The sequence below is a fragment of the Geotrypetes seraphini genome, chromosome 3 (assembly GCF_902459505.1).
Source record: "Geotrypetes seraphini chromosome 3, aGeoSer1.1, whole genome shotgun sequence".
NCBI lineage: Eukaryota > Metazoa > Chordata > Amphibia > Gymnophiona > Dermophiidae > Geotrypetes > Geotrypetes seraphini.
The window spans coordinates 289439238-289454562 of NC_047086.1; the positions used below are offsets into that span (position 1 = coordinate 289439238).

A 15325-nucleotide genomic window follows, 5' to 3' on the forward strand; every position below is an offset into this window, starting at 1 on the left:
CCTTCTGTCTCTCTGCCTGCTCCCTTTCTTTCTCCCTACCCTCCACAAAGCTATTGCTGCCACCATTGGGGGAAACAGGCCCCAAAAGCCACCGCCGCAACCATCGGGGGAAATAGGTCCCAAAGCCACCTCCGCGGCTGCCCCAGGCTCTCTCTGCTTCCCACCGGGCCAACCAGCAATTCCCCGACGTCAATTCTGCCGTTGGAGAGGAAGTTCCGCCCAGCCAGGCAGCGATTGGCTGGCCCGAACTTCCTCTCTGACTGCAGCCTTAGGGTGGGTGCACAGCCGGGGCGGACCACCCCCCCCCCCCTTGGTATGACACTGAAGACATGGCAGAGGCTCCTCTCACGAATCCCCACCTGCGTCGGAAGTCTGATGCAGTCGGGGATCTTGAGAGGAGCCGCCGTTGCATCTTTCACCTTTAAAATACAGGCCGCCGCCGCTTCCTTTCACCTCCGCCCGCCCTCGAGTGAGCGACAGAATAAAGCGAATGAGCGACGCCACTGAAAATAGTGAGCGATCGCTCATGCGCTCACCTTAGAGGGAACACAACAATCATTTGGCATTCTAAAGTCTCAACAGTATAGGTGGTTGCAGTTGGAACACTGAACAAATTTTACCGACACGCAAAAATAATGACCATCCAATAATGATTGAAACCAATTGAACACTGAAGTGTAATATTAATTTTGCTCAGTCTGTGCATTAAAATATGATTAACTGTTTCAAATGCAGATGATACATCTAAGGACACTAAAATAAAACTGACACCTCTATCAAACCCAGTACGAACAGTTTCTAACAGAGAGACAATTAATGATTCTGTGTCTTCATCATCCCTGAAGCCAAATTGGAACTTATCCAGAATCTGATTTTCTGTCAGAAATTCACTGAAGAACACTCTTCTCAACAATCTTAGTCAAAAAGGTAGATTGGAGATGACAGTAATTGTTCACATTTGACATATCTAGAGTTTGACTCTTTAATAAACAAGTAACTGCTTTTGTTAATGCTTATGGCATACATTCTTCTTCAAAGATCTTATTCACAATCTCACAAATCACATACAAAGAGACATCCTATAATACATAGAATATCTAAAGCAAAAATCAATAATTAAATCAAATAACATCTGAATTTTAGATCTGGCAGTTCTCGTATTAAGAAGAGCACACTTTAAAACCATTGTACAAAAATCAATAAATTCATTGGCACATGGGAGAGGGACATTCTCTTGATAGAGTTTTAGGGACAACCCTTGGTACCAAAATACTATATCTTACAGAGCCTGTCAAAACCAGAATAAAATGCAAACAAATGATAAAGCTCTTAATAAAGCAACTACCCACACAGCTAAAGTGATATTTTTAAGCACAGTGACCCAGGTGTTATGCAGAAAGTCTCGCACTCTCTCAATATTGGTCTCAGATTTAACTACTAGCAATGTGTGAGGTTGCTCGGGCAACTGGGCGGAGCAGAGCTCTCATGCCCAGCAACACAGTCGGGAGAGATTCTCACACTGGCAGTAAAATTGGAAGAAAAACAAAAACGTGGGGTGGAATTGTTGATAATCAAAAATCACAACCTCTTATTCATTATTACAAAAGAAGGAGGTAAAACTGAACCTTCTAAATATTTCTCAATATATATTTATTGGTTTAATGGTGGTGAGACCTCAGATATTCTTGACCCGACTCATTATGGAGCAGCAAAAGCTGGTCTACTTGGTGGGTGTCTTTATAATCACTGGTCGATCACCACCTCCAACCCAATGTAAACCTTTTGTCATATTAAAATAATAAATATTTTATTACATTATGTTTCATAAATATTTTATAAACACTGTAAAATTGGAAGCACAGGACACATACAGTGAACTGGCAAATGATGTTTTCAGGCTCAGTGCCTCGGTTGATAAGCACAATATATAATCAATAAATAACATTCAGCAGTACATTAATTTTTTTATTTATTTAAAATATTTCTATTCCGTTTACAGCCTAAGTGGATCACAATAGTCAAATACATAAAATCAAACATGGGTACATGACAGACTTACAATCCTTTACTTAGCAATTTATTTTTTTGTTTTTAGCATTCAGTAGCTTTTTCAATTAAGACTATTTAAACAAAGTGTAAGGGGTTTTGAGGCAGATGGAAGCTTTGGGTAAAAAGAGCATTGAAAATTCAAGATGGCCGCTGTCAGCAAATTTGCACCAAAAACAGCCTGTGGGGCTTCCCTGAAGTTTATAAAAACTCAGGGAAAGGGATTTTGGAGATGGGGGACCCTAACTCTGGCCCCAGAAACCTTTAAAATCTGATTTTTACCTGATGTCTGCCTATGTCAACTTTTCTGCAGCCTGACTGAAGGGAGAAATCCTTCCAGAAGTGATCTAGAACTGGAGAACTTCAGGCTGCCATTTGGACTGGTACTGACTGTGACCTCAATGACCATGGATTCTCACACTGCGAGGGGGGAGTGAAACCCAAAGGGCCTAATACAAGAGCCCCATAGCCTACACTCAAGTCTCTGATAAATTAGAAGATGAGCTAGCTCCTAGGGGATGGTCCCCAAGCTTCCAAGATCCACAAAGCAGGCTGCCTCAGCAGGACACACATCTGGAAGCCCTTGGTCATTTGAATGGTGAGTTGCTTCATGGTAGTGTGCCAATCGGCCCACAGCAACCTAAGCAGCTGACATTCACCTCTCGCATTGATGGCTCATACTGCCCTACAGTTACTATATCTGGTCACCAAAAAGGTTCCAGTTATCCACTCATGGTACACATTAACCACAGCAGTCCATAAACAGTTCACAAACTGCCATTTCTAAAATGCTGCCATCCTTGGCAATGACCATGTCTTTTTCAGTGTCTGATAAATCATACTTTTTCTCCATGACAGCCACAGTTGCTATATTGGCAACTTGCTGACATCCCATGATGTCTGCATACAACACATACATTCGTTCATTGGCTGTACATCCCTGATGTAAGAGGTAGGCAGTGGCCATAATAATGTGACCGGCCATGTATAACTCATATAAAACAGGCATCTGGCTCACTGGTAACTAGAGGAGTGGAAATTCAGTCTGCCTTTGTGCAATTTTATCAAGCCCTTTATGATAAGGGACAGTGCGATGTCGCTCATATGGAGACTTTCTTCCAACAGTTGCACCTTCCCTCACACTGGACCAAATGCTCCCTTTTTGGGAAGAGAGATCGAAGCAGCAGTTAAGAGACTCAAGCTGGCAAAGGCACCTAGAATAGATGGGCTGGGGCCTGAATTTTACAAAATCTTTGGACCTCACTTTGTGAGCATGTTACTTGATCTCTGCCAGGCATTTAGTACACCTAGACAGTGCACTGGCCATCTGACGCATTCCACTATAGTGATTTTGCCCAAGCTGGCAAGACACCCGGAGCTGCTGGGGTTGTACCATCTTATCTCATTATTGAACTAAGACAATCAAGTTATTCACAAGTGTCTTGACCCGATTGAGCAAAGTTCTAACTTTACTGGTCCATCCAGATCAAACTGGTTTTGTCCCAGGCAGTTATGCCTATACCAGTATCCTCAGGACACTAAATGCGCTGCGTATCATGGGGCATGGGCAGGGGATGCTATCATCACAAGTTTAGATGCTGAGAAAGCATTCAATAAAATATTATGTGATTATCTCTTACATTACATTACATTACTGACTTATATTCCGCCTGTACCTTTCAGTTCTAAGCGGATTACATCAGAACGATAACTGGACATTTCCAGGAAGAGAAATACAAATTACAATTAAGGCGTAAGGACTAAAGCAATTTTGATGAGTGGGTTCTAAGAGGGGGATTGAGGGGAAAAGGAAGGGATTAGGACGTTTGGGTGAATTTCTTGAATAGTAATAATCTCTTCTGGATCTTACCTCAGCTTGGCATCATGAGTGTACAAGCCTTGTATAGGCAGCCAACAGTACAGATATTGATTAATGGAGATCTTACTTCTCAGTTTGGTTTGGAGAGGGGGATGAGACAGGGATGTCCCTTGTCCCCTATGTTATTCATCCTCTCATTAGAACCATTGGTGTGTTTGCAGATGATATGCTCATCTTCTTAGATCGTGTTTCACCAGCTCTGATCAACCTTATCAATTTGGCTTCTTCACTAGTCTCATAATTACAAGTAATTTAGAAAAATCTATAGCTTTGGCCCTGGGATTGTGAGCTTAGGCAACTATCTTCAATGAGTCAAGGGATTCTTGAAATATCTAGGTGTTTATCTCCATGCTAATGGAAAACAGCTCTATCAAAAAAATGTTACAGAAAAATTGAGTTGTGTTAGGGCCCTCTGCCTCTGATGGAGAGATTTTCCCATATCCTTTATGGGACAGATGGCCTTAGTTAAAATGGTTCCTTCCAAAGATGAGTCTTCTTTTTGGAGATTAGTGTCATCCTCTGAGTTCTTCTTCACTCAGAGGGTGGTGGACACCTGGAATACGCTTCCAGGAGAGGTGATAGGACAGAGTACAATACTGGGGTTCAAAAAGGGACAAGATTTCCATTGCCCTCACAAGGGCTTCCCTTTGACAATCCACATATCTAAGGTACACGGGTCAATGGCATGAATTGATTTTTTATTTCTAACAGCTATTCCCAGTGGTTTCCAGGTCTAATATAGGTACTCATAATATCTGACCACACTTTAATATCTATGGAGTTCGAAGGGTTGGGTTGCCAGAGGGAGGGTAAACCTAGATGGCATTTTCCAGCTTATCTTTATAAGGATCAGGCCTTTCGCTTATTTCTGGAACAGAGGTGAAAGGAATTTTGTGCCCATAACCAAGAACATGTTGACAATCCACTTCTGTTTTAGGATGCAGCAAAAGCTGTCCTGAGAGGGGATATTATCACCTACAACAGAAAATGCAAGAAATAACTGACGAGTCAGCTCTTGTCTTTGATACGACTCTGTAGAAGAGCCAAAGAATTGTATCTCAAAACACCTTCCATGACTAATAAGAATTCTTGGCTGCAAGCGCAAGTAGCACTTAATAATATTCATTAAAGAACACTGAGAAACATTGTTTATGGTAAATTTCGTTTACATAAATTTGGCAATAAGCCTGGAAAAATGCTTGTTAACTTGACTAAATCATGGGCAGACCCTACAATTATTTCTGCACTCCAAATAGCAGAAGGGAAAGTTGCAACTAGTCAAGGGTAATTAGAAAACATGTTTGAAATTTTACAAAAAGTTGTATAATTCAGATTCTCGGTGCTCCGAATCTGCTGTGGATGATTGGCTGGGATCAATGGCATTGCCCACTATTCCGGTCTCTGCTCTTGCCCAACTTAATGCCCCTATTTCTGACAAGGAGAATCAACAGGTCCCTGGACTTCTTATTAAAATCTTCTGGCCCAGATGGGTATAGCAGTGAATTCTTCAAGATTTTGCAGCCTCATCTAATTGGCCTACTAGAAAGCTATTTCACACACGCCATTAAGAATACTTTGATTTCAGTATTACCAAAACCAGGGAAAGATCACATGTTACAACAAAGGAGTCATGAGGAGGAGATGTCAGTAATTCAGCCACAGGTATGCAGTTCAAAGCTCACTTTATTGATAGTAGCACTGTGAGGACTTGAAGACTCGCTTTGGACACTATTTTCCTGCTCGCTTCTAAATTTGACCTATATTGAATTCTCTATTTATGTGATATAACTACCAGCCATTGAGACTCTTGACAAAGGCATAAATGCTGAAACACTGTCAGTGTCGAGTCTTCGAGTCCTCATAGTGCTACTATCAATAAAGTGAATTTTGAACTGCATACCTGTGACTGAATTACTGACATCTCCTCACAACTCCTTTGTTGCAGTGGCGTACCTAGGGTATGTGGCACCCGGGGCCCATCATTTTTTGACACCCCCCCCCCCCCATGTAAAAAAATATTTTTTGTAATGACCATGAAACGGAATAAATGGTCAGAATAGAAACAGGCAGTGAAATTTTTTTTTATTGAACCTCATATATTACATTACATTACAAGCAGCGCTGTTACAAACATATTCTGAAGGTCAATGCTAAGGTTAACAAAGTTTCCTTCCTTGGACCAGAAGGAGATACTGACAAACCACTGGAAGAGATTCCAAAACAACTACCCAGGAACAACACCCAAAGACCCACTCAGTGTGTGACCCAGTTGAGTGGAGTGGACTAATTAGGGGGTGGAAATGGGCCCGAAGTTTGCTCAGCAGAATTTCCCAGACCACCTCTTCCTCTCAACACATTGACACGCTGCCACCACCACCACCATTAGGAACATCTCACCGGATAGGCCAGCAATGCTTATAAATTTTATAAAACACATTATTATATTTTCTTATAAAGCACATATTTTAACTGAACTCTGACATCCTCAGCCTTTCCATTCACAAAAATAGAAGGAAGAAAAGTTCCCATTTCCTGCTGTCTCATGTCCCCGGCCTATACAATATTTTTCTTCTGCAGACCCTTCAAAAGTCTGACCAAATCCTCGTTTCACTTGCATTATAAAGTATTGAGGATGCCATCTCTCCCCAATCCCAGGTCCTAAAGTCTACGACAGTATCACAAACTAGTGCTGCCAGATTCAGGAAAAAAATTTTCGATTCAGCCTATTGAATTGGTTTATCGATTTGATTTTAATGCCCAATTGGGTGTTTTTTTCAAACATCCTGGTGGGTTTATTTTATAGCTTTTTCACCCCCCCCCCCCCCCCTTTGGCTTCTCCTAACCACATTGGTGCTGTGGTGTAAATAAAATAAAGAAACAAAAAGGACTTTTCCTCTCTCTGTTAAATCCTAGCTCATGTTTGCGGTCTAACACCAGCTCTGGCAGGATACACATTTCAAATTTGACATATTGTAATCACAAAACCGAAAATAAAATTAGTTTTTCTACCTTTTGTTGTCTGGTTATTTTTCAAATCTTGTTGGTCCAAGGCTCTGGTTGTCTTCTGATAACTTGCTTGCCAGGGTCTCCTTCTTCCTTCTTTCTGCATGCTAACCATCCATCTGCCATCTCTGTCCTCCCCGTTTGCCTTCCCTCCCCCGGATGTCTGGCATCTTTCCTTTTTTTCGTCTCCCTCCACAGATCCACCTTTTCTTAACTACCCTTTCATCCAGCATCTCTCCCTCCTTCCCCACCACCCCCGGGTCCACCATCTCTCTCTTTCTTTTCCCAACTACCCTCATAACCAGTATCTCTATTCTCCCCCTCCACAACATCCCTTGTGTCCAACTTCTCTCCCTTTCTGTTCCTACCCTCCCTAAAACCCATGGTCCATCATCTCTCTCCCTCTCCTCTATTTTCATACCCATTATTTCTTCCCACCCAAAGTCCGGCATATGCACGTCTCTTTGAACCCCTCCCCCTTCCCTCCGTGTACTTCTGCACCAGGGCCCCCTCCCCTGAAGGCCTGTCCCCCCCTTAAAGGTCTGCATCCCACCCCTGAAGGCCTCTCCCCCCCCCTTTAAGACCTGCACCCCCCGAATGCCTGTCCCCCCTTAAAGGCCTTCACCCCCCCTTGAAGGCCTGTCCCCCCCCTGGAAGGCCTGTCTCCCCCTCGAAGGCCTGTCTCCCCCTCGAAGGCCTGTCCCCCCTCGAAGGCCTGTCCCCCTCTCGAAGGCCTGTCCCCCCCTTGAAGGCCTGCACCCCCCTCTTGAAGGCCTGCAGCCCCTCTCGAAGGCCTGCACCCCCCTTCAAGGCCTGCACCCCCCCTTGAAGGCCTGCACTCCCCCTCAAAGGCCTGTTCCCCCTTGAAGGCCTGCACCCCCTTTGAAGGCCTGCACTCCCCCTCAAAGGCCTGTCCCCCCCTTGAAGGCCTGCACCCCCCAGTGAAGGCCTGTACCCCCTCTCGAGGGCCTGCACCCCCTCTCGAGGGCCTGCACCCCCTCTCGAAGGCCTGTACCCCCCTCGAAGGCCTGTCCCCCCCTTGAAGGCCTGCACCCCTCTCAAAGGCCTGTCCCCCCCCTTGAAGGCCTGCACCTCCCCATGAAGGCCTGCACCCCCCCTCGAAGGTCTGCACCCCCCTCTTGAAGGCCTGTCCCCCCCCCTTGAAGGCCTGCACCCCCCTCTTGAAGGCCTGCAGCCCCTCTCGAAGGCCTGCACCCCCCTTGAAGGCCTGCACTCCCCCTCAAAGGCCTGTTCCCCCTCGAAGGCCTGCACCCCCTTTGAAGGCCTGCACCCCCCTCTTGAAGGCCTGCACCCCCCCTTGAAGGCCTGCACCCCACTCTTGAAGGCCTGCACCCCCCTCTTCAAGGCCTGTACCCCCCTCTTGAAGGCCTGCACCCCCCCTCGAAGGCCTGCACCCCCCTCGAAGGCCTGCACCCCCTCTCGAAGGCCTGTCCCCCCCTTGAAGGCCTGCACCCCTCCTCAAAGGCCTGCATCCCCCTCGAAGGCCTGTCCCCCCTTGAAGGCCTGCACCCCCACTTGAAGGCCTGCACCCCCCTCGAAGGTCTGCCCCCCTCGAAGGCCTGCACCCCCCCCTTGAAGTCCTGAACCCCCCCTTGAAGGCCTGCACCCTCCCCGAAGGCCTGCCTGCACCCTCCCCCGAAGGCCTGCCTGTCCCCCCCTTGAAGGCCTGCCTGCCTGTCCCTTCCTTAAAGGCCTGTCTCCTTCCCCCCCCAAGGCCGGCCTGCCTGCCCGCCCGCCCACCCCACCCTGAAGGCCTGCACCCCCCCCCCTCCGCAGGACCACTCGCCCTCCCACCACCTCGAAGGACCGCTCATCCGCCCAGCTTGCCTGCACCATTTACCTGAAGCAGCCTGCAGCGAGATCGCGATCCCAGCGATCTTTGTGCTGCTTTGGCTCTGTTTCCTCTGCCGTGGTCCCGCCCCTCCTCTGACATCAGAGGAGGGCGGGACCGTGGCGAAGGAAACAGCTGAAGCAGTGCAAAGATCGCTGGGATCGCGATCTTGCTGCAGGCTGCTTCAGGTAAATGGTGCGGGGAGGAATCCAGATGCGAGACGTCGGGGCTGAACCGGACGCAGGGGGGGGGGGGGTGAACCGGACCAGGAGCACCCCCTCAGGGCTTGGCACCCGGGGCGGACCTCCCCCCATGCCCCCCCCCTTGGTACGCCACTGCTTTGTTGTGCCTTGATTGTCTCGTCATTGAGGCCTCCTTTTGGCTCCCTCTTTGGTGAAAGATCACATGTTACCAGAATCCTATTATCCTATTTCACTCATAAATATGGACTTAAAGATCCTTGCCCATATTATGGATAGGGAAGAGCAGACAAGGTTTGTGTCTGTAGAATGGCAGTGGCAATATTCGCAAACTGATCTTGGTTTTGGAAAAGTGTCGTCAAAAATTTGATTCAGAAAAAATATTTGATGGAGTGGAGTGTTTTCTTTATTCACTGTTGAATAGATATGGTTTCTCGAGATTCTTTGTTGACACAAGACTCTATATACTAATCCAACTGTTTCTATATTGGTTAATGGGTCATCTTCAACATCATTCCCATTATGCCTAGGCCCAGGCAGGGGTGTTCGGTATTCAAATAAAAATCTCAGGAAGGACATACAAAACTCTTAATTTTACTAATAAATTATGCCCTATTGGAAACCATAGGAGGGACCTACCTAGACACTACCAGGTCTAGCCACTGCACTCATACAAAGACCCACTCATTCACTTAAGTAGGTATTTGTATGAGTGCAGTGGGTAGACCTGGTAGTGTCTAGGTAGGTCCATCCTATGGTTTCCAATAGGGCATAATTTATTAGTAAAATTAGGTGTCCACTATTCCCCCATTTTGTACCTTTTTTTCTTAGAGCCTTTGTTATTGTGACTTAAGAGGGATGGGGATATACTTGGGCTTTCTTTTGGGCACTTGCACATAAAGGGCCAGATTCTAAAAAAACATTGCAGAAAGTTAGGTGCCAGCAGGCACCTAGATCATACCTACCAGCACTTAACTTAAGTATTTTAATTGGTTTTTAGTGGTGTGATAATTGTTGCACCATTAAAACCAATTAAAATTTTTTAAAATTAGGTGCTCTCTAGAGCCTGTACCTAGATCCATGGCGCCTGGCGGTACCTAGTGATAAAGCCCAGAAGTGGGCATGCTTAAGGGCAGTGCTGGACTTCAGCTTTATTAGGTGCTGCTGGCCATGATTCTCCAAGGACCCTAGGTGGTAAAAATGTAGACCTGTAAAACCCTAGCCTACATTTCTGGCGCATAGGGTCCCTGCTAGCCTCGATTCTGTAGCGACTCCTGTCCGTGATTGACACATGGTAGGCACTACTTACAGAATTAGCCCCAAAATGTTTTGCCTTTGCTGATGATATCATGTTACTCCTCACTAATCTTTTTCACTTCTTATCAGGAGTATTACACATGTTCAAATATTTTGGAGCTCTTTCGGGCCATAAATTGAATGTCTCTAAATTGGAGGTGCTGCCTTTGAATATACATATATCTCAAGAATGGCACAAAAAGATAATCTTGACATCATCAGCATCAAAGAAACATGGTGGAACGAGGAAAACGTCTGGGACACTGTGCTACCGGGATACAAGCTATACCGCAGAGATAGAGTGGGTCAAAAAGGTGGGGGCATTGCCCTATATGTCAAAGAGGGAATTGAATCTACCGGAGAGAACACGAAGAATAAGTTAGAGTCTCTTTGGGTCAAAATTCTGGGAACAAATGGAACAGAAACGAAGATCATTATCTACTATCGACCCCCAGGGCAGTCCAAAGAAATTGATGATGAAATGACGGACGAGATTAAATGCAACTGCAAGGGAAGCAACGTAGTTATCATGGGTGACTTCAATTATCCGTGGATAGACTGGAGCCTAGGCACGTCCGGCTGCACTAGGGAAACCAAGTTCTTTACAAATTGGTATGGATGAACAAGAGATCCAAATTTATAATAATGTGGACCCAGGGCTAGGTGCATAAGCTTATCAAAATCTGCATTGTTCCTTTTGTATTTCCCTAGACCCCAGTGAATCAGTATGTCAGTAGCCCATTTGCACCATTCATTTATGTTAAAAGGCATAGGGCCCACTTTCTCCACTATTCTTTCAATGTCACTATCTTTCATATGTCCCTGCAGCACTACAGTTACTGGAGTTGTGTCACTTATAGGGGTACTATTGGTATTGCTCTGGCCTGGTAATGAATTTTCCTCACTTTCGTTTGTCGGTTCTTCTTCCTGTTCTACATCTGTAGCTAGTTTACCTTTTCGCTGGCCTGCTACAAAAACAGTGTTTTGTTTTTCAATAAACTGACTACATGGATTATAGGGTGAATGATAGGGTGAATGTTGCACTGGTGCAGACGGCAGAATCTGTGAGGAGACAGCATTAACCTGTCCCGGTGAGGCACATTTTGACTTTAAATACTTTAATTCTGCCTTGGCCTCTTCTAATTGTTCATTTACAGTTAAAAAGGTATTTGTGGCCTGAACAATTTGGGTTCTTAGCATGGATATATTAATTTGTGCCTCATCTAAGTCTTTGGACAGCTGATGGCACTGAGTGTTCAAGTCAGTATTATCTTGTCTTAGGCTAATAAGTCCTCTACATAAGCCCTGAATGAAAAGGCATTTGCGTTTATCTGTTTTCTTTCTAAACTCCTGAGAATGAGAAACCATTTGTTTCTGAATATCGTGCCATGTGTTTTCAGGAAAATTACCCTCATATGGACCCCCTTTCTTGTCAAAATATTTGTGTACAATATCTGTGAGTTCTTGAAAATCAAAAGGGTTCATATTTGAGGCTGCAGAAGTCTGCCTTGGTTCGTGGGCCTTGCTCATATATTTCATGAGAGAGAATGGGCTTCTAAATGTCCCTGTCTGTGTGTAGCCTTTGAGATTGAAATGCTCCCACTGATGAAGGAGGGAGACTTTAGTTAATAGGTAGAAAAGCGAGGTAAAGCGTGTTAGGCAAGAGTCATTGGCATAAATAATACACTTATGCCCACACTTGCCCACACTGGTTACTACCTGAAATTTACAGGCAGAAGTTTAGCAGGATAAAATATAGAAGAGCAGAGGTGTCAGCTGCCAGTTCCAGTCCAGTGTGCACTGGGCCTTTCACCAGGGCAGAGACTGACAAGAAATAGAATTAAAAGCACAAGGTAAAAAAAAAAAATTTTTAAAGTTAGTACAGATGTGGCGTGTCTTAATTGAGTGACTGTTTTCACTTTGAACCCTGCTTTTCTTCAGAGCAGCTCAAATATTCTTACATGCAACACCCTAGCAAGCATATAATAGCAAATCATACAATGCAAACTGGCACAGGTAAACTACAAAGACTTTTGATAGTAAAATCTCACCAAATATAAAACCCAAAATATTACTGAAACTTTTCACAATTGTGTCATCCAGTCTAAACAATTTAAGGGTTCCAAAAGGACTTTTGATTTCTATCTCACTCTGTCTATCAATCAAAAATTGAAATAAAATCTCACCAAGTATAAAACCCCACAATATTACTGGAACTTTTCAACAGTGTGTCATCCAGTCTAACGTACAATCAATCTAAGGGTTTTCCAAGGACTTTTGATTTCTATATCACTCTGTCTATACATAATCCTATTGCACAGTGCATAAAAAAAACTTAAATTCTACTTACCCAAATGAAATCATCAGGAAGGACCGAGACAGAGCCCCCAAAATGTCAGTTTGAAAGTGGCCCCCACAATATTAGGTGGTAGGGGTTAAGTGAAAGGCGTACTGACAAACGCCAGGTCCCAGGTTCAGTTCCCTCACAGATGACTCACCAGGAAGTAGAATAATAGACACAACCAGAGGTGATTGCATAAAGAATATATTATAGAAATAGTCTTACAGAAAAGTAATATTTATAAGCATTACAATTAAGCAGAGAGCATTACACTTAAGCAGAGAGCAAGCAGTCTCACTGCCTTACAGAGGTCAGAGGCAGAGAGGGACATAGAAGCTTGTAGTTCTAGGAAGCTTCGTGTTAGATAAATAAAGGGAAGGATAGATAGAGAGAGGGAGAGTGAAGACCGAACCAGAGTGCCGAGCAAAGAGCCAAGAGGTAGTTAGATAGAAAGAGAGAGGGGTGTGTTGCAGAGAGTAGGCTTTTATACCTTGGAATCTTATTCTGAATAGAGAAAATATTGTATCTCCCAGTATCTTTCTGTTTAGAATTTGTAAACTGTTTGAGACAATGGTTAATTTAATTAACAAAGGAGGGTGAGAAACCTGATGGGATTAAGTCTCTGGCTTGATCTGTGCACCATTGTCCTAAGCACCCTCTTAATCAGACATTAACACCTTTTAGCTAGCCATGATTCAAGCAGGGCTACTTGAAACTTAGAATATATCAATCAGGGCTACTTAAAACAGTTTCCCTGCACTAAGGGTCTATCTGCCTTCCCATGCCAGGGTCAGATTGATATAATCTCCCAGAGGCCTCTAGGCTGACACCTGGATGCTGTAGGCGACTGCTTCCTGGAACAACTTGTCAAGGAAAATACGAGAGGAAATGCAATTCTGGACTTAATTCTAAATGGACTACGAGGACCGGTGCAAGGTGTAGAAGTAGAAGGGACGCTGGGAACCAGTGATCACAATATGATCCGCTTCGACCTGGACACAGGGGCGAAACATAAATCCAGAATGACAGCCACAGCGCTGAACTTCCGAAAAGGGAATTACGAAGGGATGAGACTTGTGGTGGGGAAGAAGATTAAGAAGAGGTTAGGCACTGTAAAGACACTAGAGCAAGCATGAACCCTTTTTAAAGACACCGCATATTAACAAGGGATTCAAAAGGAAAAAGAACAAGGAGCCGGCATGGCTCACTGTAGCGATGAAGGAAGTGATCAGAGACAAGAAAACTTTGTTTAAGGAATGGAAAAGGTCAAAAACAGATGAAACCTGTAAAAAGCACAAACAGCATCAAAGTAGGTGCCATAAAGGCGGTAAGAGGGGCCAAAATAAACTACGAGGAAAAAATAGCCAAGGAGGCCAAAAACTTCAAGCCGTTCTTTCAATATGTTAAGGGGAAACAACCCACGAAGGAAGCGGTGGGGCCATTGGATGACTATGGAATAAAGGGAGTGCTAAAGATGGACAAAACCATTGCCGACAAACTGAACACATTTTTTGCGTCTGTGTTTACCTAAGAGGATGTATGCAACATACCGGAAGCTGACAGGCTATACGTGGGAAACGAAGACGGGAAACTGACAAGTTTGACGGTCAGTCTAGAAGAGGTATGCATGCGATTGTTAGGCTTAAAAATGATAAATCCCCAGGACCGGATGGCATCCATCCAAGGGTAATCAAAGAACTGAAAGGGGATATAGCTGAACTGCTTCAACTAATAGCCAATCTGTCGATCAAATTGGGAAGGATCCCGGAAGACTGGAAGATGGCAAAAGTTACGCCGATCTTCAAAAAAGGTTCGAGGGATGATCTGGAATACTACAGACCGGTGAGTCTGACCTCGGTACCGGGAAAGATGGTAGAGGCGCTGATAAAGGACCGCATCATTGAGCACCTTGATGGACATGATCTGATGAGGACCAGCCAGCATGGCTTCAGCAAAGGAAGATCTTGCTTGACGAACTTGCTGCACTTCTTCAGGGGAGTAAATAGGTGGATAGACAAGGGTGACCCGGTCGACATTGTATATCTGGATTTTCAGAAGGCATTCAACAAGGTACCACATGAACGACTACTTCGGAAAATTGCGAGCCATGGAATCGAGGGTGAAATACTCACATGGATTAAAAACTGGCTGGCGGATAGGAAACAGAGTGGGGGTAAATGGACAATACTCAGATTGGAAAAGCGTCACCAGTGGAGTTCCACAGGGTTCGGTGCTTGGACCCGTGCTCTTCAGCATATTATAAACGATCTGGAAATTGGTACGATGAGTGAGGTGATTAAATTTGCAGACGATACAAAGTTATTCAGAGTAGTGAAGATGCAGGAGGATGGCGAAGACCTGAAACGTGACATAAACATGCTCAAGAAATGCACCACGACATGGCAAATGAGGTTCAATGTGGATAAGTGTAAGGTGAAACATTTCGGTAACAAAAATCTTATACACGAATACAGGATGTCTGGGGCGGTACTTGGAGATACCCCCTAGGAAAGAGACTTGGGAGTACTAGTCGACAAGTCAATGAAGCCGTCCGCAAATGCGTGGCGGAAGCAAACAGAATGCTAGGAATGATTAAAAAGGGGATCACGAATAGATCGCAGAAGATTATCATGCCGCTGTACCGGGCCATGGTATGCCCTCACCTGTAATACTGCATCCAGCAGTGGTCACCATACATGAAGAAGGAC

General features: G+C 44.8%; 1 protein-coding gene across 3 annotated transcripts in view; it reads left to right on the top strand.

Annotated features, from left to right (window-relative positions):
- The window catches only part of AKT3 (AKT serine/threonine kinase 3), a 168931-nt gene that overhangs the window by 85698 nt on the left and 67908 nt on the right, over positions 1 to 15325 (top strand). The window lies entirely within an intron of this gene.